A 27,615-nucleotide genomic window follows, 5' to 3' on the forward strand; every position below is an offset into this window, starting at 1 on the left:
TGAAATGTTATGCAGCAGATGCTATGCCAAATCCTAGATCTAGGGTTACACTTTTAGTCAAGAACCTTAGATCTGCCATTTTATTTTGTGTGAAAAAATTTGATGAGAATAGTTAACGAAAAATTTAATCTTGAGTTTCCATAAAAGAAAAGAATGGATTTAAAATAAAAATTCATATCTGATTGGGATTTTTTAAATGTGGAAAAAAAAAAAAACAGGTTTTTATTTTGAAAACACAAATTTTTATTGAAAGATGCAGATCTAATTTTTATTTTAAAAAAATGCAAATCAGATTTTTATTTAAAAAAGACCAAATTTTATTTGAAAAAGTGCAGATTAGATTTTTTTTTATTAAAAACAGACCAGATTTTTATTTGGAAAAAATGCAGATCAGATTTTTATTAAAAACAGTTGCAGATGTTTATTTGAAAAAAAATGCAGGTCTGGTTTTTTGATTAAAAACAGGACAGATTTTTATTGGAAAAATGCAAATCTGGTTTTTTTTTTTAATTAAAAAAAATATGGTAGATTTTTATTTGGAAAAAATGCAGATCAGATTTTATTAAAAAAAATATATATGGCAAATTTTTATTCAGAAAAATGCAAATCTAAAATTCTAGGCAAGATTCAACCCTAGATCTAGACATGTTCATCAATTAATCATGTGAAAACTTTTGAAAGAAAAGAGAACAGTGATAACATATGAAAAACATGATTATTTAAACACGAAAGAAAACATCATGTCCATGGAAACTAAAACATACTCACATCATTTATTGTTTTATCTACCTTATAAAAATGTATAAGTTTACAAAACTACCCTTAAATAAATATATCAGCTTTTTTTAAAAAGAATTATTTTTAATGAGGCAACTAAAAAGGTGCCCAATTAGATTGATTTTTTAAATATTTTTTAGTTTTCTTTTCAAATAGTTTTGAAAATAAAGTAGTGGTATAATAGAAATATTAGTAAATTAATGACTTTTATTTTTAAAAATAGGACAATATTTGGGGATATCCCAAAATAGAATAGATGACAAACAAACTGGGACAGAGGGAGTATATGAATTTATGAAAGCATGTTATGGAAACAAAGTTAGAGTTATACTTGCATGAACTTAATCCTCAAGGAAAGAGTTCTTCAAAGAGAAACAATTTTTTAAGGATTCAAGTGAAGCCTCTTAACAAAAAAGAAGTTCCTAAAGTAGGATTTCCATAACTTCTTTAATGTAAAGGGGGATAGAAGTCATCAAGAAAAATAAAAAATAAAATAAATGAAATAAAATAAAATAAAAAGTGGCAGAAAGAATAGGTCAAAAAAGGGCCTTGAAAAGGGTCACTCAATGTTGAGAGGCCTCTCCTATTTATAGAGGTGTTAGTTGCTTAGAAAATAAGCTACATTTGCTTAAAAATTAAGTCCAATCAACTTGAAAAATAAGCAAAAAACGTATGGGGAAAAGTGCCTTGGAACGTGAATTTGAAATTTGCTACTTGATTAACATGTTTTTGAAGTGTTTTTCAACTCTAAAACTATATTAATTCGAATTTTAGAGTTATTTTCATGATAAACCTCATTTCAAAGTGATAATTAGGATTTTTAAAATAATTATTTTGAATATAATTATCCCAAAAGCCTAATTATCTACCGTCTTTAAATATTATCAACTTATTTATTTTAATCCCATGCAACAAATCTCACTTCAAGAAAAATATTTAACCAATCACATAAATTCATTTAATTAATTTTAATCATTAACCAATCAAAATTAATTTCAATTAATCACACGTGATCAGCTTCACCCCATACAATGCATGCACAATCGTGAAAACTTGATCTCGTGATATCTTTCAATCCGATGGTCCGATTTGGGAATCGAACATACTGTCGCAACCGTTAGAATCTCAAGATCATTTTTATGATACGCAATGAATGAATAAATACATGTAATGCAACTATGATTTTTCAGGTATATGAAATAGTCATTTTAGCCATCTTCCAAGATTAAATTATGGGTACAAAATCGAGTGTCTACAAGTTGAATAAGAGATCTTGGGCTCAATCTTCACCTGTGCCAAAAATTGATTAGTGTTTTAGTCTGATAATAAAAAGTCATTATCAGGAGCAGACATTATAGGTAGAAACTTCGAAAAGTGGGGAATTGATAAACCTCTTGTAAAAATATCAGCGACTTAATCATCAGTTGAAATAAAGCGAATTACCATATTTTTATTAGCAACTTTTTCAGGAATGAAGGGGTAATCTATCTGCCTTGATATATTTAGTTCAGGCATGGAAAACCGGGTTTGAAGCAAGGACCAAGGCACCAACATTCTCACACCACAAAGTGGAAGGTGAGGCTAATAGGACATGCAAATAATTGAGAAGCATCTATATCCAATATAAGTCAACAGTGGTGACAACCATTACCCAATATTCGGCTTTTGTAATTGAAATGGAACAAGCCACAACGGGTTGCTTCCTAGCACTACTACAAGAAATAAGACAAGTGAACCAAGCACGAGGGGCTTGCTTGAGCCTATATAAAACCTCATGCAACTGACAGACATGGTTAGGAAGCATAGGGTCAATAAATCCCCTTGACTGTTCCATATATATATACTTCTTCAAGGAGAGAGCCGTGCAAGAAGGCGTTTGAGTCTTGAGACATCTAATTGGCAAATGAACCAATCAAATTGCACGACCAGTGCTAGTGTCAACAACGTATTTTGTCCACCTGTGAATTACAAGCAAAATCCCAAAAATTCCAAAAATGCGTATCTTACCTTTGAGACTATGGGAATATAAAAATAACTTAATTTTCCCGTTTGGATGTCGGTTCACTCAATTTTCTGGCCCAAGAGGCAGAATTACCAAAATGCCCCTAGTGGCCTAAGCTTCAATCAAGTTGACCGATGGTCAAATGAGCTCAAAGATGCCCCCGAACAATCACTTTCATCAAAAATTGACCAAACTTGACCATGATTAACCCAGGCTTGACCAAAAATTGACCAAGATCCCACCGCCCGATTGGAAGAAATTTGAGCTCATATAAAAGAAAACTAAATTCCCTTAAAATGGCTGCTCATGGACTTCCGTCAGAGTTAAAACGAATGAGATATTTCGAAAACATCAAGAATGTACAACACTAGGTAATTTTTACTAAATGTTTAACGTGGATTTTACCTTATCTAAATGGTTGTCTTTCCATGGCTGCGTTTTTTTGAGATAGGAGTGTTCAACATAAAATATGGTACTTTCTTGAAGTAAATACCACAGGCTTTCCAACTGTGCCTCATTTGAGCAAATTTGAGGTCGATGGACCAAGATCCAAGCTCGGAAAGTTGCTGGGAAAATATGACAAAATCCCTCTTTATGTATGAAATCAGTCAAGGTGCCTACTTTACGTGCAAATGGGCTACGCATTGTGAAAATTGGAACCAAAAAGCCCATACTTTCTTGAAGCAGAAAAATTTCTCTACATCCCTGAACAAACAAAACATCCAAAGCGTCCCCAGATTAACGGGAATCAATCTAACAAAATAAGAAGAAAAAAAAAAAACACATTTAAGTGCGGAAATTTTAGACTAGCCAACTTTCAATGCAAGTAACTTTTTCATTTGGGGTCCAAATTATGCAAAGCTGGAAGTAGAATTCAAGATATTTCCAACGGCTTTGAAATCAACGAATTTGGAGGTTCAGAAGTCCTCCAAACAAATGCTTAAAGATCTAGATTGACAAGTGGCAAAACTGTAAATAAGTAAAACTTGAAGTGTCAAGCTCAATTAGACTATGCACCCAGTGCTAGGGAGATAACACCTTGGGTGCTTTCAACCAAATAGTTAATATAACATATAATGATATCACTTAACCTAAAAGACTTAAGCCTATGGGTTATGGGTTAAGTAATTCTTCTATATATTATATTAACTACTCATTTGAAAGCTCTCCAAGGTGTTATCTCTCCAACAAATGGTATCAGAGCTCAGGCAATGTGCAACAAAGGTGACAAGGTATTCAAGGTCCCTACCCAACGGGGATAGAGCAAGCCTAAAGGGCCCACACAAAAGATCTAGAGAAAGTCCCAACAAAAGAGCATTGACAATGATGTTAGATCATAGTAAAGCACGCGGCTCCAATGGTTAGGAATTTGCGGGTCGGTTCCCATATATAAGTGTTCAAGGTTGACACTTTGTTCCCACGGATGGCATATGAAAGGCTCACGAATTATGTGTTGGTGATGGAAAAGCCTATAGGGAAGGAGAAGCTAGTAGGATTTGGTCAAAGTCCACAAAAAGGCAGAAACTCAAACGTGAGGAGGAGATTATTGGATATACACGTGTGAGTCAAGTCTCACATTGAATAAGAATAATAAGAGGGAGTAGCTAATATAGCATAGTTAAACCCAAGTTCATAGGCTTAAGTCTTTTGAGTTAAATGGCGTCCTTATATGTTATATGAACTACTCAATTGAAGGGTTCCTTCTCCCCAACACCCAAGCCCAAGTGCAATCCTACAATGTGCCTGGAGATAGGAGTAATTGTTTTGGTATTCTATAAATTGCTACCCCCTCCATTTTCTCTAGGAACCGGATTTGAGCCACTTTCAGCAGATTTTAGCCTTCCAAACATTCTAAAAACCCTAAAAAACACTATCAAATCCCTCTAAATCCCCTAAAAATAATTATCAAATCCAAAATCCTTTTCAATCCTCTCAATCTCTAGTATTTTTGGTCTTTCTCTTACTCTAATTCCTCTTTAATTCTTGTAATTCCATATTCATTCATTGATTGAAGCTGTGATTCCATGATTAATGATTGAAATTGCTTATTGGATTACTTCTTGATTGTAATTGTGGGTAGGATTTCTCATGATGATTCCATAATCTCATGAAAATCAGAGAAACCCAACATCAAATGGGATTGGAGTGTTAATCCCTTTGATTACTTACATGGATTCTTTGACATTGAATGTTACATGATGGATTTTTATGAGTTTTGCCATGGTTCACATGTTGGATGTTGTAATTTCTTGTTCATAGTTAAATACCCAATTTCCCCTTTATGTGATTTTGAGATTATATGCTTTGATTGGTAAAAATCCCATGTTATTTTTATTTTTATTTTACATGTTTTGGTTGAGAATTAAGATGATTACACATGCTTGTTTGGTTAATATGTACAAATATTCATTATGCTTAGATTGATGAAATGACATACTTAAAGTGATTTTCCTCTGATTATGTCACCTGTTTGGTTGAATTTTAGTTGATCATTTCCTGGCTAGGTGTATACACACACACAAGACTACCAAATGGGTAGCAAGAGCAAGACCGTCACTAACTTTTCCACCAGCAATGGAAACCTCAAGCTTCAGAACTTCCCAATCCGGTTTCCTTCACTCAAAAGTTGAACTTTTAAAATACAATTGAACAACTGTCTGGGAAAACAAACTATTCAGAATACCAGGAAAATCAGTTTATTCAAATAATATAGACCACCAATACATGTAATTGTCCACCAATCTTACAAAGACGGTACTGGACGGTGAAGGTAAACACAGCAGCCATGAAAGTGAGACCATTTCTCCTTTGGACAGTACTTATAATAGTAGACAGTTTTTGTATCTTCAGATCTGTTCACATTACTTAAGAGCTGGAAAGAACAAAACTAAATAAATCATTTCATTTTTCTTACTTTTTAAAAAACATCATCTCATTTTTATCAAATGCTTGCTCTATATTTCTTCATTAATAGCAACACAAAGTGTTTGTTAAGGTTTTTAGATCCTCTTGGTTAATTTTACAACAACATTAATCAACTTCAAATAATTAACCAGTTATGAATCCAGATTAATTTTGAAGTTAATTGTCACAAATTAAATATATCACCAATAAAGCATTAAAACAGTAAATCTAGTGGAAATAACAAAAGACGACAATATAGTGACCCAAGAAAACTTGTGAAACTCTGGTTTCCTAGTAAAAAATTTGGAGAAGATTTAGCTTAAACAATCCTCAAGGTAACATATTCATTAATAGAATTGAAATTTGTATAATAGATTTAACCCTAATTCTATAATCTATTTATTTTGTGAGAATTAAAGGCTGAAACAATTTCTTATAAGAGCCATTCAATTAAAACTAAGTAAACTATTATCTTTTAAAATTTATTGGAGAGACAAAGGAAAAATTTTGCTATTAACGTTTTTGTCAATCTGAAATTTCACATTCATGGATAACATGAATATCAATTTAATAAACACACTAGTTCCCAACCCCACACATTATACCAAAACCCAGTCCAATTCCAAAATGAACAACAGCAAAGAACGACCTTAATACTTTTCCAAAAACTATATAATTGAAATTGGCTTTCACGTTATATATATATATATATATACACACACACACACATTAGTCACTAGCCCGTACAATGCATGAAAAAGTTCAAAAGCAGTAGAACTTTATTGATAATAATCCAAGTGTATAATAGAGAGGAGAAAATATGGCTTTCCTCATCCCAAGCTGAGGGTTCCTTTAACTCCTTAGCATTATTAGCCTTATTAGCCAACACGTACGTTTACTTATTACACAATCTAAAAATTGTCCTATAGGATATATGTAGCATGAATCTGTTCTAACACATCAGAAATCTCCTTCAAGCATGGTTTCAACAACACAATTGATGCCATAAACTGTGAGTTGGCAAGCTTTGCAATCAAATCCCTAACCCACAGTTTGTGACAAGTGTAATGCTCCCAACAGAGCGTGGCAGACATCCACAATGGGTTTCTTTGGCATGGAATTAATTTAGTATGGAATGTAATAGGAGAACCATGACTATCTCTAAAAATAATGCCCAAACCTGTATAATTGGTGGCTTTGAAAAAAAGGGCCAGTGCCATGTCTAGTTTGAGATGAGTATAAGCAGGAATTGTAGTTGTTGGCTCACTTTTTTGAACCTAAATACTCAATGGTTCTAAATTGAAAATTTTCATATTTAATAATAAAAAATGAAACCCAAATTGTATAGAAAAAATTTCTAATATTTAACAATTGAGGGAAAAAAACAATGCACATGATTAACTGCAATTGAGAAACTCAAACTTATGATTTTCTTGGCTGATGTGTTCAGAAAATTGTCCAGGTCCTTTGCATTGAGATAGCATCCATGAGTTTTAGAACAAACCACCATCTAAAATCTCACTTGCAATGTTATATTAAGCAACAAAAGAAGGATTAATTGAAAAAAAAAAAAAAAATCAGATTTGTTAATTTGATGTACCCAACTTACAAAAGCCAACCTTTCAAAAGCCCATCAACATTGAAAAATTTTCACTATTGGTTGAATTTATGGACAATAATGGTTCTGGGGAATTAAGATGTGAAAGACCAATTGAAAATATGCACAACCATACCAGATAGTGGATTTGATTTGAAGGCATGCAAAATACTTGAGGTCAATAACACATCCAATTTTTATTACAAATCTTAACTACATCTTACATGAAATTCATCTCATGGAATTCAACTAAATTAAAAGCAGCCAAAAATACTACAAAATCCTATTAAGTATATGCACATGACAGAGAGACTTTCAAAGGATGTTACAAACCCCAAGAAATTGCATGTTGGAGATGGTGAATTTGTTTTTTTTTTTAAGTATGATATAGTTGGAACATTTTGAATAGTGAATTTCATGATTTTATCTTCTCATATACTTGGTTCAGCCACAAAAATAATGCCTTACATGTGTAAGAGGGGATGTGGTGTTTACCTTTATTGATAAAAGAATGAAGTCAAAACTGGATCACCCAGATCTTGAAAGACAATTAAGACTTTAATCAGTAATAAATTTAACCACTCCATAAGGAAGTTGTAAACATTCTTGAGGAAAAGCAATGAAGTTCCCCTAACACATTTCAGAAGGAACCAACAAACACCTAAAGACAATAAAGACTAAAAAGCAAAGCCTGACACTATTAACAGAATATAAACCATCAACCGTCTGTCCCTTTTACACACATAACACCAACTTAACAAAATTCTTTCTTTTAAACAAGTGGTCACCTAAAAGAATTCTTTGAAATGTTTTACTTACAAATAAACAAAGCCACCTTTGCAAAAGCACAGCACACCAAATCTTTTTTTCAATGAAAATTCCTATGATTCTATCCCACAAGAGCCTTACAACACAATGTCACATAAAAACTTTCATCATTAGTTAGCCACCACCAACCCAAAATTGCCCTCCAGTATCCTACAGCTCAGACCTCTAAAGAGGCTCAAAGAAAATTATGGAATTTACCTCCCAACCTTAACTGATCTACAAGCTTTAGGATACTAAATTACTAATGCATGACCCTGTAATCTAGTACCAAAGTTAATGGATTCCCCTACTCACTAGAACTGCAAACCCAAATTGTACATCCCAGTTAATGGTACATTTGCAACCCAATTCCCAAAACTTAATATCCTAACCCCAACCATTGCATAAAGAAAAGAGATTTGGATAAAACTCTTATATGCGCCAACCCTAGAAATGATTTTTTTCATATTCAACCATCCCATCTTTAAATGCTGGTGATCTATCAAATTATAATTTTTGTGTGTTCTGTGATATCAGAATTAGTACTTTTAGCGTGTTTCACACAATCAACTTATTTCAAAAAATAATTTCTCCAAAATCATCCCTAGACCTCTTGCACAAGTGAAGAAATCTAGGGAGACTTGCAATATGTGAGTAGATGATGATGCCGAAAAAATCACCAGAGACTCACACGATACTTCGCACGCTCGGAATGTAACCTACACAACACAATGAAAGAGAATGACCTTAACAGAGAGCACCGGTGTGGTGCCGGCCAAATACCCTCTAAAGGTCAAGTTAGAATCTTTTACAACTCCAGAGTGCTAGAGAGGATCAATTATGCGTACGTCCATTTGTGAGGGTATTGGAGTTTTTTATAGTAGCTGAAGGTTGACCTCTTTTACTTGGAGTCGAAGTTCTTTCCTTGTAGAAATCCTCTTGAGAAGTCCAAAACGTGATGGACAAGCTTTTTCCTTATAGAGAAGATCATCATTAATGCGCACAAATTCTAGAATCCTCTTTACGCTAGGACTCTATTTACCTTAAGATTCTATGGTGTGCGCCGCAAGTATTCCCATCTAGGGATTTTGTCTGATACGTGGCAAATAGATCCGTCTTCAACAGGTATTGCACACAATGGGCCAATCCTTCATCAGCCCATGGATGAGGAATCGCCCAACCCACTTCTCAAGGATTCGTCATCTTATATTTTTCCTCTTCAGTTGCCCCCTCACCCCATGGGTTCGTCATCTTTGAGAATAAGGACCCGTGGGGTGATGGTTCAAGATTGGGATGACGGTTGAAAATCCATGGGTCGACGGCTTTACCTCCATGAGCTGCACTTGCATCCTGACAGATTGTCAAGAACACATTTATTACTCATGACATGTGTCACTCTTCTACAAGTTGTTGTCTCGGATCTAAGTGTCGCTTCATCTTCCGTGCACTTCTTCTATAAATATCACTCCCTTCTCCTCTCATTTCTCTATTCCCAGTAGAATCGTATTGTCAGAGCGTGCGATCGTCATCATTGTCCGAAGCCAGTCCATCCAGTTCCTACACCCATTGTCAACATCTTCATCCGTTCATTCTTTAACTCGGTAAGTAATTTCTTTTCCGTCTTCTTTTTAATTTTCTTTCACCTTTTGGTATTCTTTGTTTTTCCTTAGACTTTATACCCCCGTCACCCTTTCCAAAACCCTTCAGAGTATTAAGTTTTGTCGTTACATATAGGCAATGTCTAGTACGTCAAGTAACCAGTTAGTCGTCCGTGACGGGGCGGACTACGAAAAGGTATACCTTTCAGGTCATAAAGACCAAGATGATCTGAGCGAGGAGAGGAGTCCGTCTACATCTTCCTCGTCCTCAACAAATGAGAAGATGGAGATGGTCGAGCCAGAGGAGGGTTCCAATGACAGTGAAGATCAAAGAGTTAAGTTCGTCATGGGTGCTGATGGACTTAGGGAGTTCATCATACTACCAGAGTGGACAGTGAATGCTTTTACGTCCAAAATCAAGAAGCCACATTCCAACACTCTTAGAGCCCACTACCAAATCCCAGACTACATCCCCATATGTCTACCCTATCAGTCAGAAAAGTGTTATTATAAAGGGGTAGACGATGTTGGAGTGTACAAGCAAGTGCTCAAGGCAAGGCTTAGGTTTCCTCTGAGCTCCCTGCACTGTGAACTCCTCAAGTATCTAGGCTTATCCGTCAGCCAAATATCCCCGAATGCCCAGAGGGTTTTTATAGCAATAGAGGTCCTGTATGGAGCCATGTCAAATGGTACCCGAAGGATGACAGTGTGGGAATTCCTCCATTGCTACTGTCCAGATGAGATAGACAAGTCAAGGGGAATGTACAGTTTTGTTCCTAAGAGCCCTATCTTGAAGGTGATTTATGAAACCCCAAACTCTAATAGGGACTGGAAGAGCCGTTATTTCTTCTTGGAGGGCGACGGTTGGATGTGTCATCCAAGGGAGACGAAGCACATGCCCGTCAACAAGACTTGGGGCATTTTAAACCCGTCCGGTATACACCCATCACATAACATATAAAGGTTTTTAATGATCTTTTAGTTTCTTTTTTAAAAATTTTCAATGCTTTTGACATCTGTCTTCTTTTTTACAGTCCGACGGCGCCCACAGGTTGATCTTGAGAAGTTTAACTTCCTTGAGAAAATTTTTGCCAAGTCCAAGCCAGAAGAACGAACTTGGGCAAAACTCATCAGCCATAACATCGTCCATTGGTACTATGATGGGCCTGAGCCAACTCCGATAGCAATTAAATATGAAGAACAAGTTCGCCAACGTAAGTCCGTCGTTCCCCCTTATTTAAACAGCTTGTGTTTTTATCTCCACCTTATCCGTCTACCTATTCAGAGATGGACAACACTAAGAAGAGGGCAGCAATCAGATTACAGGCGGCCAAAAATAAAGAAGCAGGTGTGGATCCTATAGGGACGGGCTCAAGTAAACCGTCAGCCAAAAGGAAGCAGCCGTCCAAAGGGGATCATGCATCCAAGAAACCCAAGGTTCGTTTGGAGCCCGTCGTTGGGTTAATGGCCGAGGGTGTTAAGACGGTTACCCCGGCAAAGCACGGGGCCGACAAAGGCCTAATGATCGGTCCGTCGGGCAGCCAGAAATAGCCACCCGACCTGCTCCGCGAGGATTCCAAGTATGCACTGGAGAGGCTTTTGTCTATCATAACTACTGAGGACTTAGGTAACAACTCGACGAAGGCCATGGGGGAGACGAGCCTCTTTAGCATTACTCAGGTAACTCATCCGTCATCTTCTTGTCCGTCCCTTTTTTTTCTCTTTTCTTTTTTTTTTTTTTTTAGAAGTAATTTCTATCCTTTTTTAGGCCATTATCATGATGAAGGGGATGATGGGACAGTGTCTTAACCATGAAACGACCTTAGACCGTGTTCGTGAGAAGGCCAGGCTGGCGAAGGACGAGCTTATTGAGTTGAAGGACTGGAGGGTGACGATGAAGCAGAAACTCAAACTAACAGAAGAGGCTAGTGATGAGTACTACCAGATGATGGAAGGTCTGAAGAAAGTCCTAGAGGACAAGGAAAAAGAACTCTGTCAGGCTAAGGAGACGGCAATACAAGAGTACCGTGACTCCGAGGCCCTTTTGTTAGAACTGGGGATGTTCGATGACGCACTCTGTCAAGTGAAGAACTTATACCCAGAGCTTGATATGTCAACTGTCACCATCAATATCCCAGAACAGACATCCGTTCAGCCTGCCCAATCAAAGGACACTAATGAGCTTTTTGGAGATGACGCCCCTGTCAGTAATATCCCTTTGGACCCAACGAATGTGAATAGTGAACCAAAAGGTGGTCAGGACCATCAAGTAGAGGAGACCGTAACCCCTGCTGCAAAATGAAGTTATTTATTTTTATCATTGTTTCTTTTTTATGTAAAATTTTTGAACAATTTATGATTTCCCCATCATTTTTTGGGGCTATGTAGACATTTCCCTTTGAAGGCTTTTATTTGCTAAACTTTGCTTGGTCTGTTAATGTTTTTGATACTTTCTTTTGTGGAATGCATCCGTCTATTTTATTTAAACATGTCTATGTTTTTTGTGGACCTTGGATTTTATCAACTTTTGATAAACTTCATCCATGCTGTAACTTTTAGTTAATCCGTCTAGTTTATGGGCGTCTAGCTGATATCCGTCCATTTTTGGACTTTAATTTTTTCATCCACATAGGATGTTATGTTCATCTTGTGGACTTAGATTGTCTCTGTCCACTTTCAGACTTAGGATTTTCATCCTCATGGGATGATTCGTCCAGCTTGTGGACTTAATTTATATCCGTCCATTTTTTGGACTTAGAATTTTCATCCTCTTGGGATGATCCGTCTAACTTATGGACTTAGTTTATATCCATCCACTTTTGGACTTAGGATTTTCATCCTCTTGGGATGATCCGTCCAGCTTGTGGGTTTAGTTTATATCCGTCCACTTTTGAACTTGGGATTTTCATCCTCTCGAGATGATCCATCCAGCTTGTGGACTTAGTTTATATCCATCTACTTTTGGATTTAGGATTTTCATCCTCTTGGGATGATCTGTCCAGCTTGTGGACTTAATTCATATCAGTCTATTTTTTGGACTTAGAATTTTAAGTAGAAAAAACATACTCGTCTATGAATATTCCTCTTATTAATTAAAAAGAAAACCATGCGTTTGTAAAAAAAAAAGTACCTGCCCCCTTGGGCTTAAACAGGCACTCGTAGAAAGAATTGTTTGAAGTAAAAACTAGTAATAGTAAAGCTAAATAATAAACTAGGAAATTGTGGAATGCCGATGCTCTTCATATCTTTTCACCGTCTCTACTGGTAGTATTTCCGCAGGTGTTCCGTGTTCCATGGGTGTTGCAGCTTTCGACCATCCAAAGTTTCGAGGTGGTAGGTCCCCTTCCTCTACCATGGCGAGATCTTGTAGGGTCCTTCCCAATTGGGGCCAAGCTTTCCTTGCGAAGGATCTCTAGCAGCGCCTATTACCTTCCATAGTACTAGATCTCCAATCTGGAAGTCTCTATGCCTGACATTGGAGTTATAGTATTTTGCCATGATATTCTGGTACCGCACCAACCTCTGCTCTGCTGTCACCCAGACCTCGTCCACCAGGTCTAGCTGAAGGCGTAAGGTCTCTTCGTTCTTATCCTAGTTGTAGTTCTCCACACGATAGCTTGTAAGCCCTACCTCTGAGGGGATGACTACCTCACTTCCATATGCTAATCGAAACAGCATTTCTCCAGTGGGTGTTCTTGCTGTAGTACGATATGCCCATAGAATGCTTGGCAGTTCGTCAAGCCAGATGCCCTTTAGCCCTTCGAGCCGGGTCTTGATTATCTTAAGCAAGGACCGGTTCGTGACTTCAACTTGTCCATTGGCCTGTGGGTGTGCGGGCGATGAGTAGTGATTCTTGATACCCAACTCCAAACAGAAGTCCCTAAATACGCTGTTGTCGAACTATTTCCCATTGTCGGAGACTAGCACTCTTGGTATCCTGTACCTGCAGATAATATTCCTCCAAACAAAACTTCGAATTTTTTTCTCTGTGACAGTGGTTATGGCCTCTGCTTCCACCCACTTAGTGAAGTAGTCGATACCAACTACCAAAAATTTTAGTTGCCTTACTGCTGTCGGGAAGGGGCCTATGATGTCTAGTCTCCATTGGACGAATGGCCAATGGGCCGTCATAGGTGTCAACTCCTCGGACGGTTACCTGATCAGATTACTGAACCTCTGACATTTGTCGTAGGTATTGACATAAGCTTGTGCGTCCTTTAGCATTGTAGGCCAATAGTACCCTGCTCAAATCAACTTGTGCACTAAGGACCGTGCCCCCAAGTGGTTTCCACAGATACCCTTGTGGACTTCTCTCATCACGTAGTCTACTTCCTCATGATTTAAACATCTTAGGTACGGTCACGAGAATCCCCTTTTATATAAGACATCCTTGATCAGCACAAATCGCGAGGCTTGGACTTTCAATTTCTTAGCTGCGTCTTTTCCGTCTAGTAGCGTGCCAGATCTTAGGTATGCCGTTAATGGCGTAGTCCAATTACTTTTAGAATCTACTTCCTGCACATTTGCCCCATCATCGATGAGTGAGGAGTTTTGAATAAACAACAATACATGTTTGAGGGCAATTATAAATTTTGCTAAGGCGGCCTTCACTAGATGGTCGGCACATTCGTTTTCTTCCCTTGGGATTTGAACGACTCTAACTTGGAGGATACTAATCTAATTCTTTACCTCTTCTAGGTATCTCTTCATCCTTTAATTCCTACATTCGTAGCTGCCGTTGACCTGACTTGTTATCACCTAGGAGTCGCAATGTACGATCATGTTTTCTACACCTGCTGCTTTTGCTAGGTCTAGTCCTGCCACCAATGCTTCATACTCGGCCTCATTGTTCATTGTGGGGAAGTCTAGTCGAATCATGCATTTGATCCTATCTCCCTCCGGAGTTTTAATTACCATGCCAACTCCTCTTGCGCGCTTATTGGAAGATCCATCCATGTGGATGCTCCACTACTTAGCGATCTATGCCCCCTTGCCTTCAGCTTGAATAAATTCGAATTTGAAATCGGCCACAGCTTGCCCCTTTATTGCAGTTCGTGGGCGGTACTGTATATCAAACTCACTCAGTTCTACCACCCATAAAGCCATCTGTTTGGTAACCTCAGGACTACTCATTGCTCTTCTTAGGGGTTGATCCGTCAAGACTATAATGGTATGCATCTAGAAATAGGGCTTGAGCTTCCGCACCGCAGTTACCAGTGCGAAGGCCAATTTCTCCATTTGGGGGTACCTCTCTTCTGCCCCTCAGAATGCCCGGCTTATGAAGTAGACGAGTCTTTGGGATCCTCCTTCCTCTCTTACTAAGGCCGCGCTTACTGCCACTTGCGAAACAGCTAAGTAGATGTAGAGTTCTTCCCCTGGTTCGAACGGGTTGAGCAATGGTGGGGATGAAAGGTACTTCTTTAAATCTTCAAATGCCTTCTGGCACTCGTCTGTCCATTCAAATGATTTTCTGAGAGTGCGGAAGAATGGTAAACACTTATCCATCACTTTCGAGATGAACCTGTTTAATGCCGTGATTTTACCATTCAAGCTTTGCACCTCATTAACCGTTTTCGGCGGTTCTAGCTCTATTATGGCCCGTATCTTCTTTGGGTTAGATACCCCTTTAGGATACCATGAATCCCAAGAATTTCCCTGTCGTTACTCCGAACGCGCACTTGCTTAGGTTTAGCTTCATGTTGTATGAACGGAGGGTGTCGAACGTCTCCTAGAGGTCGTCTAGGTGATTATCTTCGCACAGGCTCTTCACTAACATGTCATCAACATAGACTTACACATTCCTCCCAATTTGGTGTGCGAACATTTTGTTCATCAGCCTCTAGTATGTTGCCCCTGCGTTCTTGAGCCCAAACGGCATCACCCTGTAGCAAAAGAGTCCTTAGCTGGTGACAAAGGAAGTCTTCTCTTGATCAGCCTCCTTCATCTTGATTTGATTATAGCCCGAAAAGGCATCCATGAAGCTTAGAAGCTGGTGTCTCACCGTCGAGTCTACTAAAATGTCTATCTGAGGTAGTGGGTAGCTGTCTTTCGAGCACGCCCTGTTGAGATCCGTGAAATCGACACACATTCGCCACTTCCCATTAGCCCTCTTGACCATGACTACATTCGCCAGCCAGTCAGGGTAGTATACTTCTCAAATAAAATCTGCTTCTAGTAGCTTCCTGACCTCTTCTGCTACTACTCTGTCTTGTTCTTGCAAACACTCGCTTCTTCTGTCGAACGGGGGTGGGGGGAATCCAGGGCTCACATTCAAGCTATGGACTATAACTGAAGGGTCAATCCCGGGCATGTCCTCATGGCTCCAGGCGAACACATCCTGATTCATTCCAAGGAAAGCTACGAGGGCTTGACGTATTGGCTGGCTGGCCAATGTTCCCATTCTAGTTGTCCGTTCGGGTCTTAATTCATCAAGGATTATTTCTTCTAGTTCTTCAACCAGCTTTGCTATGGTCCGTTGCTCTTCTATGCATATAGTCTATTGGTGATCTTCCATCTCCAGCATGGTGATGTAGCATTCGCGCGCGGCCACCTGATCTCCTCATAACTCGCCGACCCCATAATCTGTAAGGAATTTGATCATTAGGTGGTATGTCGATGTTGCTGCCTTCCACGAGTTAAGGGTGGGTCGTCCGATAATAACATTGTACGCGGACGAACAATCGACCATGAGGAATGTCACATCCTTAGTGATATATTGAGGATAGTCACCGACTGTCACTGAGATCGTGACCGAGCCCAATGGGAATACTTTTGTTCCTCCAAAGCCTACCAACAGGGAGCTCGTCAGTATCAATCTGTTTCTGTCTATTCCCATTTGCTAGAACGCCGGGTAATATAAGATGTCCGTTGAGCTGCCATTGTCAATCAACACCCAATGAACATTGTAGTCCCCTACTCGTATGCTCACAACAAGCGTGTCTTCATGCAAATGATGAAGACGTCACACATCTTCTTTCAAGAATCCAATGATGGTGCTTTCCCTCCGCGCTATTTTCGATACAGAGCCCGTCAACTGGACATTCTGGACCATCCTAAGATAGGTCTTTCAAGCCTTTTTGGATGAGCCAGTAGTTGCGGTTTCCCCTATATTCATCCTTATGTCTCAAGGAGGGGTCGTGGACGCTCATTATCCCGTCTGGGGGCCTGTTCTTGAGGATTTGGATCTGTTCTCTCCTTACTAACGAACTTCTGCAGCTTACCTTGTTTGATAAGGGCCTCAATCTGCTGCTTTAAGTCGTAGCAATCGGTCATGTCATGACTGTGGTCCCGGTGGAAGCGGCAATATTTGTCTCTAGAACGCCTGTTTGGATCACTCTTCAGCTTTCCTGGAAACATTAGAGCCCCTTCGTCCTTGATCTGCATTAGGACTCAGTCTAATGGAGTGTTCAATGGTATGAAGCTTGTAAACCTTCCACCTGAGGGCTTAGGGCATTGTTCATCCCCTCTGTCTCCTGTTCTTGGTTTCTTCCGACCTTGGTCCTGCCATGTATCTTCCTATCACTCTCTCTTCTTGGGCTTTTCTTCCAGAGCCAACAGTGCGTCCTTCGCATTCATGTACTTGGTGGCCCTATAGAGTACTTCTGACATGGTCTTTGGGTCATTTTGTATAGAGAGAACAAAAATTTACCCTTTCGCAACCCATTCGTAAAGGCTGCTACCAATAACTTGTCGTCACCTTCATCTATTGAAAGCGTCTCCTTATTGAAGCGGGTTATGTAAGATCTCAACGTCTCATCCTCTCATTGTCTGATGCTCATCAAACATGTCGTGGACTTCTTTTACCTATTCCCCCTATAAAGTGCGAAGTAAACTAAGTGCTTGGTTCCTTGAAAGTGCTGATGGAGTTCGGCGTCAGTCGACTAAACCATATTCTTGCGGGACCCTTTAGCATTGTAGGGAAGGCCCTACACATGATTTTGTCCGCCACCCCTTGAAGATGCATCAAGGTTTTGAATGTCTCTAGGTGATCTAAAGGATCATTGATTCCATCATAACTCTCTATCTGTGGCATACGGAACTTATGTGGTAGTGGAAAGGAGTTGACTAGTGCAGTAAACAGAGAGTCGGTCCAATTAACTAGGTCGTCAAGATCGCTGAACACTCATCCCTTGAGGGCATTCATCATGACCTCCATCTGTTCCTTCATTGACTGCATCTCTGTGACAATAGGGGGTGGAGCCGTATCCATGAGGGATGGGAGGCTCACATGTTGCCGTTCTGGCCTGCTTGGGGCATTACTACCTTCAGGCCCCTCTCGTTCTCTTCGCACAGCGCTGGTACCTTCTTGGTCTTCCCTCTGATTGTTTGGTTCTGCGTTCTTCTGGCGCAACTGCTCTTCTAGATCATGGTTTTGTTTGGTGAAACGCTTCACAGCTGTGGTGAGAGTTCAGACCTGCCTCTCGAGGGCAGTTGTGGGTGGTTCCTCTCCTTGGATATCGTTGGTGGTTGCCATCAAGCGAGTGAGCACCATGCAACTCTTTTGTCCGAGAAGCGATAACACAGCTTATAAATCGCAAAGAATGAGATGCTTTCCCACAAACGACGCCAACTGATGATGCCGAAAAAATCACCAGGGAGCCACACAATACTTCGCACACTCGGAATGTAATCTGCACAACACAAGGAAAGAGAATGACCTTAACAGAGAGCATCGATGTGGTGCCGGCCAAATACCCTCTAAAGGTCAAGTTAGAATCTTTTACAACTCCAGAGTGCTAGAGAGGGTCAATTATGTGTACCTCCATTTGTGAGGGTATTGGGGTTTTTTATAGTAGCTGAAGGTTGACCTCTTTTACTTGGAGTCAAAGTTCTTTCCTTGTAGCTCTTGAGAAGTCCAAAATGTGATGGACAAGCTTTTTCCTTATAGAAAAGATCCTCATTAATGCGCGCAGCTTCTAGAATCCTCTTTACACTAGGACTCTATTTACCTTAAGATTCTATGATGTGCGCCGCAATTATTCCCATCTAGGGATTCTGTCTGATACGTGGCAAATAGATCCGTCTTCAACAGGTCTTGCACAAAATGGGTCAGTCCTTCATTAGCCCATGGATGAGGAATCGCCCAGCCCACTTCTCAAGGATTCGTCATCTTATATTTTTCCTCTTCAGTAGATAATGAAAATATTGTGGAAGAGATATCATTCAATCTGCCTAGCTGCCTGATGTCTCAAAAATGTGAGAATGCTTGGTTGCTTGGTTGAGCTCAAAGACGTGTTTCATGGTAACTGTGCCTTCCTAATTCCAGTTGGAGATCAAAACTACTGTGAGTTCAATTTTACTAACATCAAAAACAATATTAGAACTCCCTACCAACTGCTTCCTTATGCATTTCAACTTCATTTATCATGCAAAACAAGAAAATTAAAATAGCCTAATTATGATCACAATATGAATAAACAAGAACTGTTACATAAATAATCATATTTGGAGATACCTGTACCTGTACGATGGCAAAATGCCCGAGAAGGAAGAGAGTCAAATTACACATGAAGAGGAGGGCCCTGCTTGCGGAAAACCTTCTTCAGAATGTAATCTGAAGTAAACAAATGCTGAAGAAGAATGGGTTTTCTCTTTCTCTTAGGAATCCAGGTCTCAACTGTAGATGGGCAATTGGATATTGAAGACAAAGAAGCCTTTGCCTTAGGCAACAAGGGGTCTCCTTTAAGTACCTTTCTAGCAGCAATAGTTCCAAACCCAGCCCTTGTAATAAGAATGGGATTTTTCATTTTTCTTACTTGAAGTGGAATGTGATGGTACAATACTTCCATTTTCTCTTTTATCCCTTCTCCTCCTCTTAATAAAACATCCCCGGACCTGCTTGTACATCAACCCCAAAGAAGCATCATTGTCTTCCATCACCTCTTTTGTAGGATATACTAAAAAGGGAAAAAATATATATATTAAAAACAAAAGGTCAGTATGTTAAGGTATCTAAGAAACAGAGATTTCTAATAGACACTGTAAGATTATATTATTAAAGCATGATAAATAACAATATTTATTAAATTTTTTATAATAGATATGAAAATATTTGAACATGTGGTGTCTACTCCATGATGATTTTCCTTTTCCCATGAGACTAAGACACCGATTAATTTTTTAGTATAGGCATGATTCAAACCCAGGTCACATGTTCAACCAATATTTAATAAATAAAAATATGTGTAGCCCAAGCACACAGGATGTATACTATGGTAACATCAAAATCAAATTCTAAAAGGACAATGATGAATCAAATCTAATAGGGTTGAAAAGGAAAATAATCCAAACACTGACATCCACTCAAACAATAGTGAGTGGTGTAATGTGACTATGTGAAACTTATATGGTTTTATGGCACAAAAGTTTATCATGGAAGATAAGGCATTAAACCTGTAGGTAGTGAAACAAATAAATAATGAATGATTATTCATTGTTTAGTAAGAAACTAAGAATTATACATGTAAAGTTTTTAATTTATGATAAATTACTGATTATCTCAAAAACTTAAGTTCTCACATGTGGGTCCAAACTCCTTCTTAATAAGTGACCCCCAACATGTATGAATTTTTAACATTTTAAATGGGAGGTCAAGTGGAGACCAGAATCAAACTCATGCTATGATAAATTACAAATTGTCTCAAAAGCTTAAGTCATTAGGAAATAAAGAGTTTAATCATTTAATCATAATTCTAGCAGTTTCGAAAAAAGAATTGTGAAGTAATAAAACATTTTAGTTTTGTGGGGTTGTAAATATTTTTTGTCAGAATGAAAAAAATAATGCATAAAAAATTTGTACAAGTAATGAGTAAAAAAAACAGAATTGAAAAGTGAGAAGAGGAGAAGAAATGGGTAGATTACCAAAGTAGAGTTGTTGAAGGATTGAAGTTGTGAAGCGGACTTCCTTATCATTTTCATGTCTTTTTAATTTGTAAAACAAAGCTGCAAAGTGCAAACCCAAACACCAAAATTTTTTTTTTTTTCACTCAAGAAGACCCAGCATTGACAACATTGATACAACTAGTTCCAGAAGACGAAACAAAACCATACATTGAGCTTCATGTTTTACAATAGGAAAATCCACAATTTTGCAGGAACTTTTCATCAAGCTCACCACCTATTTCAAATTTTTCACCTCTAACACCATAATTTCACCTTCTTCAACTTCCTAAGTCACCACCAACTCCCTCTGCTCATTAGGATCCCCACTAAGATAAGGGTGTGGACACTCCAAAAAACAGCTATATTTCTCCCCATGAAAAAACCCAATAGATTTAACTCCATTGTGTCCCCACTGTAACACCTGCCTCACTTAAATTTAATTTAATTGCTTCTAGAGTGGAGTTGATAAATTATTATTTAATTTATTTTGAAGGTGATATTATTTTATATTATGATATCTACAAAGAAAATAAATAAAAGATATAACGTGAAGAGTTATTTTTGTGAATTATTTATATGAAACTTTTAGTCTCCTTATCAGTTAAGGAAACGGTTAAGAGATTAAAACCAATTTGGATTAAAAGTTTAAATGTTATTGGAATTCTTTAGAGTTCTAGCTTATCTAAACAACCTTAATTTGAAATTAGAGTCTTGGAAGCATATTTAAATTTTATGGGCTTCTAGAAGGCTAAAGAGATAAGTTTTAGTGGGTTTTAAATTCCAGCCCAAGTAGGAAACAGTTTTAACATGTGAAACTGACAAGTAAATTAGAGTTTTTTTTACATGAAATGGAGAGAGAGAGACTGCAAAATTGCAAGAAACAAAATTTTCTGCATCTGTGTGTTCAGGTATACCTCTCTCTCAAAGATCTATGGGAATAACCTATAAAGCTAGTGTAGTCTATAAGATTTGCATGAATTTTTCCATACGAACTCATGACTTAAGCTTTTAGATGATTTGTTATTGGGTTTTACGCAGCTTGCTAGTGGTGCTGACTTTGTGAACCTCGTAATCTATAACATGGTTTCAAGTTTCTAAATTTTTTTCAATACATGCTACAGATTACTAATTCCTACGGGTAGAGATTTTTATGGTATATATATATATATTGGGTTAATATTGTTGGTGCAAATACAATGGTAATAGAAATAACACAAAGAGAAACTGAAAATACTTCTGAATATTATTAACGTAAAGAGAAATTACACAACACTATTTGGACTGAGGCGCGGCACTCGCTCTCTTTAAGGAGATTCAAGCCCTTGGTTGGCTAAACTTTGTAACCGGTGCAGACCTTCTATGACTTGTCTCCCCCAGGATACAACAGCCCAACAAGTGTCGTATGACTAAAACAACTTCTGCACAAAGTGTTCAAGCTCAAAGCTCCACCAGAAAGAACACCCTTCTTTGCCAAGAATCTCTCTAATTTTTTTTCTTTGTGTGTATTGTAATTTCAGTAACTTGGATTGAGTCTGAATGAGTCTATTTATAGGCTCAATGGGCCTCACGAAATTACTACCCAATTTATTCTGATTAATTAGGTCCATAATTCTGATGTAGTGGGTGTTACAAGATTAATTGCTGGATTTTAATTTAATGGGCTGGAGTTACACAATTAATGGTCTGATAAGGAGTTTCTGAAGAATGAAAAGGCCCAAACGGATAGTCCATTAAGTGGGTTAATGGCTCTTTATATTCCATAGTAAAAATGAAGTATTAATTCGGGAGAAATGTAGAGAGAGAGACTGCAAAATTACAAGAAACAAAATTTTCTGCATCTGTGTGTTCAGGTATACCTCTCTCTCAAAGATCTATGGGAATAACCTATAAAGCTAGTGTAGTCTATAAGATTTGCATGAATTTTTCCATACGAACTCATGACTTAAGCTTTTAGATGATTTGTTATTGGGTTTTACGCAGCTTGCTAGTGGTGCTGACTTTGTGAACCTCGTAATCTATAACATGGTTTCAAGTTTCTAAATTTTTTTCAATACGTGCTACAGATTACTAAGTCCTACGGGTAGAGATTTTTATGGTATATATATATATATATATTGGGTTAATATGATCTACAAGCATATGATTATTTGGAAGCCAACTTGTACTGGGAGAATTAAATAACATAAATATCTACATATTCGGCTCATTAGAATTGTTTACTAGGTATTGAATTTTGGAGTACTTGATAAAGCAATTAAGCACTAAATTAACTTTAATTAGTTTCAGAATAAGTTGTGAGATACGAATTTTAAGAGTGAAATTTATATTTTCATTGCTGCCTTAGTGTGTCCATTCTTATTGAGTCATTTGATCCTTTATTTAGGTTCTAGTTGACATTGCTCCGGACAGTTGAAGTGAAGTTTGGTTTAGCAACTAGAGGTAAGTGGACTTCAAAACATGATGTCTCTCAAAACGTATATATTTATATATATTTTTGGTGAGGTTGGGAATTTGGATGCCCATGTCTTATTTGGGTATGCCCTTGGGGGCTCATTACAAGGATTCTTCGATTTGGAACCTTATCACTAAAAGGATGGAAAAAAAGCTCTCAAGTTGGAAGCAGTTATATTTGTCAAAAGGGGGTAGACTTACTTTATTGAAGAGTACTTTATCAAGCCTCCCTACTTATTATTTATCTTTGTTTACTATTCCACAACATGTGGCAGACAGATTAGAGAGGATTCAGAGGAATTTCCTTTAGGGGACATCTACTGATGTCTTTAAATTTTCACTTATTGCTTGGGAGAAGGTTGTGTGGCCAATGGAGGTAGGTGGTTTGGGGATCCGGAAGATTGGGCTATTCAACCAAGCTTTGCTTGGGAAGTGGCTCAGGCGATTTGGGAATGAGGTCACACATTTTTGGAGGCAAGTTATAGCTTCCAAATATGGGAAGGCCAGTGGGGGATGGTGTACTAGAGTTGTTGGAGGGACACATAGATGTGATATGTGGAAGAACATTAGAAAGGGGGCTGATAACTTCTTTGGTCATGTGTTGTATGCAGCGAAGGAGGGTTTTCTTATTAGATTTTGGCATGACCCTTGGAGTAGCGCTACTGCTTTAAAAGATTTATATCCAAAAATGTTTGCTGTTGTTGTGGATAAAGAAGCTAGGATTTCTGATATGGTTGATTTTGCACCTGATGGAGGTGGTAGAAGCTGAAACTTACTTTTTCGTTGTGAATTTCAAGACTAGGAGACGGTTATTTTTTATGATTTCTTTGCGCATATCTCATCCAAATTACTTAGGGGCCTGATGATACCATGATATGGCAATTGAATCGTAGTGGTGTTTTTGATGTGCTCTCTTTCTATAATTCATTGCTGGAAGCTCCGCAGTGTCTTTTCCTTGGAAGAGCATTTGGTGTGTTAAGGTACTTAAAAGGGTGGCTTTTTTCTTATGGACAGCTGCTAAGGGTGGGATTCTTACAATAGACAACCTTGTTAAGAAGAATTTGCCTCTTGTTAATTGGTGTTGCCTATGTTGATGTGAAGAGGAAATTATGGATCATTTATTGCTCCATTGTAAGTTTGCTCATACATTGTGGAGTGAAGTCTTTCTTTTGTTTCGAGTTCAGCGGGTGATGTCAAAGACTGTTGTTTCTCTTCTCTCTGCATGGTGGAATGGGTTGGGGATTCATTCTTCAAATGTTTGGAATATGGTACCAGCGTGTCTTATGTAGTTAACTTGGAAGGAAAGCAATGCCTAAACTTTTGAGGAAATTGAGACACCTGTAGATCGTGTGAAATCTTTGCTACTTAGGACTTTGTTTGAGTGGTCTCATATTTAGGGGTTTACGCATTGTATCTCTTTGTTTGACTTCCTTAATTATGTTAGTTTTTCCATTTGATTGGTTTGTATTCATTTCTATGCAATGAGTTTACTATCGTAAACTCATTGTACTTTTATTATCAATAAAGATGTTATTACCTATCAAAAAAAAATATTTATTTATATTTTTTGGTAAAAATATATTTATATGTATACATAATTGCAAAAGTGAAGTTTCAAAAACTTAAACCATTGTCAATGCTTTATACATACCTGAATTTTATTATTTATTGTATGTTACTTTGAAACTATATACATTAAGAATGACTCAAAACTATATTTTTGAAAAAGTATTCATTATATGATATATGATTTGTATTGACAATGTTGTAATAAAGTAAGAATGTTTTCTAACAGTCAACCAGATAGTCTGTAACCTTTGCCAACACAGGGTTAAGTTTTGGTCTTTGGCCGAAGTAGTGTTATTGTGGTGTGGTGTTGTGTTGTGTTATCATTTGCTCTTTGGAGCCAATGTTGCATCTTTGAGGTTAGTGTTATTGTTCCCCATGAGAATCACCTACTGAGTGTTTAGCATTTTATGTCTTTGTCTGCCTAATGTCTAATGTTTTCCATATCAAACTAATATTTTATTGTTATTGACCTTTATAAGTGGAAAATTTGTTTATTACTATAATAATGTTGTTTTTACCTATTTGGTGTATTTTGGTCAATTAAAGTGGTTACTATTTTATTTATTAATTACAATGTTATAGTTAAATGTTTCCTTCCTAATAGTTTTACAAAGTATATTATATTACTGTTAAAACTATTTGTAAATGTTTTGTAAAGCTTATATTTTGTCAATAATACTATTGTTTTGTTTTGAGAGACATCCTCATGTTATTTAATCTCTTATTGAGCTTCTAGCTCACCCCCTTTCTCCACCCTTTCAGATTAAAGAAGTGGAATATCTTTTGGTAGTAGATCATTGGAGCCCTAGATTGAAGACTTCTTTTGGAGCTATGTTACTTGATGAACTATTTTATTATGTTTTCTTAGGATAGTTAGTTTGACATTTGTGAAAGTCTTTGAGGTTGTATTTGGAGACTTTATTGTTAAAGTTTTTGTTCTCACGAATTTTATAAGAAAAAGTTTGATGGTTTGAAGTTTATTTGCGGATATTTAATTACGCTCTGTTCTATTATATTATTGTTGATTATTTATAAGACAGGTCATGCATCTAAATCCTTGGTATAGGTTTGGGGTGTTATAGCTCAAAACCACCCTGTAGCAACTCAACCCCATCCAAAGAGCTCATCAGCACCATCTCGGCTTGGAGATTACACCATTGTTCTCCTCCCTCACTTGACAACTCCGTAAAGTCATCCTTATCCCTAGAACAAAAACCCATTTCATTACCCAGATCCAAGAAAGGAGAAAACCGATTCTAATAAACCCACAAATTCAGACGATGAGAAGAATTGACAGCCATAGACACAATCGACATTTCCGTAGCCACCAAACCCAAGCCACTAGAGAAGCGAGCCTCCATCATTCTTGTCACTTTGTCGGGAAGGCATCCCTCCACCCTAATAAAGAGTGAGTCCACCGAGGCGATGGGAATAAGCTCCACAAAGAGGGCAGAGGAGCTGTCACATTGTTCCAACGCTAAATCGATCACTGGCACCTTGGAAGCTCCACTCAGTGTCAGCCCACTTCCTATCAAACACTTGCCCAACACCTTCGCCCAACATGAGTACACACAAGGACCGTATCCAGCAAATAATTAGTACAACCCAATATAAATGAATTATAAAGGAGATGACAAATTCATGGAAAAATGAACTACATAGTCTTGAATCTCTTAGTACATTGAATGGGTCGACCAAGTTGCTACCATTTGAAGTAATTAGGGATACAAACTAGTCACACATGCAATCTCACACATCCACCCATGCCAATGCCCTCATGTGCATACGCACAACCATAGCAAGATGATCATAAAAGAGCTAGACAATTCAAGCAAACCACAAATTTTAAATTTAAAGATTGCATGTGAGAGTTGTGTCCAACAAATAATTAATAAAACATAAAATTGCCCCTGCTCATATGGTCAAGCTTGGCCCTATTAACTAATCCCCAGCAGAATTGCCAGTTTATGGACGTTGCCACGTGATGCCCTGCTGGAAGGGTTTTTAGGAAACAGGTTTGGTTTTGAGGGTTTTTATTAGAAAATCATGGGTTTTGGAAAATTGAGGAGTCGCCACTTTTTTTTTTTTTTAAATGGAAAACAAAATAAGAAATACAAACCCCTTTTTTATTTGATTGACCAAATGTATAACAAAGTACTATCTATGAACAAGTATTGTGGGGTGCCTAACACCTTCCCCACAAGTAACTAGACTTCTGAACTCAAGAATCAAGATTTTTTACCTATCCACATTAGATTAAGAAAAACAACATTTTTCTTAGCCTAAGATGGTAATAAAATCAAATAAAGTCAAATGACCAATTACACCTTAGAAAAACCCAATGATTTGTGGCGACTTCACTTACCTTTGGAGAATCCATTAAAATTAACTCATTTTCCAGTCACACACCAAAGGTACAACCCTTCTCCACATCACCTGAGCTCCCAGACCTGCATACTTGCAAGTGTGCACCAAGCATTGCTGTGATGGGTGGTCAAACCACCGCAAGGCATCAGCAAAGTTTGAAGACAACTAATAATAAGCTAAAATCCCCCGGGTCCATAATGAGCAATCCATTGGAATCAAAAGGAAGGTTCAAGTGGATGAAGGCCCATTTAATGAAAGGGCTTTGAAGTTAACAAAAGTAGAAGCAAGGGCACTTAAGTTTGTCGTGGTCCATGAATCCCTAGGAAAACCAAATGTTAATCCACCCACCAGGCTATTTAAGGTAGATGAAAAGAAGAGACTCAAGAAACTAGCAAGAGAACAAGGTGTTTAAAGAAGATTCAGTTCCCCACTGGAGTTGAGATCTAAATCCATTCCTACTAATGATGTTGTAAGTTCCCCAGAATCCAAAATGGCTGGGTAGACGGGCCTTATCAAGCCCCCTACTCAGACATGATTATCTTAGCCTAGAATTGTCAAGGCTTGGTTCAGGCTTTGGCAAAAAGAACCTTAAGAGCCTTAATAAGGGATATTGGTTCAGACATGCTAGTCTTATCCAAAACCAAGGTTCCCATCAGTAAGAC

This window comes from Quercus suber, unplaced genomic scaffold (assembly GCF_002906115.3).
Source record: "Quercus suber isolate HL8 unplaced genomic scaffold, Cork oak 2.0 scaffold_484, whole genome shotgun sequence".
Lineage (NCBI taxonomy): Eukaryota > Viridiplantae > Streptophyta > Magnoliopsida > Fagales > Fagaceae > Quercus > Quercus suber.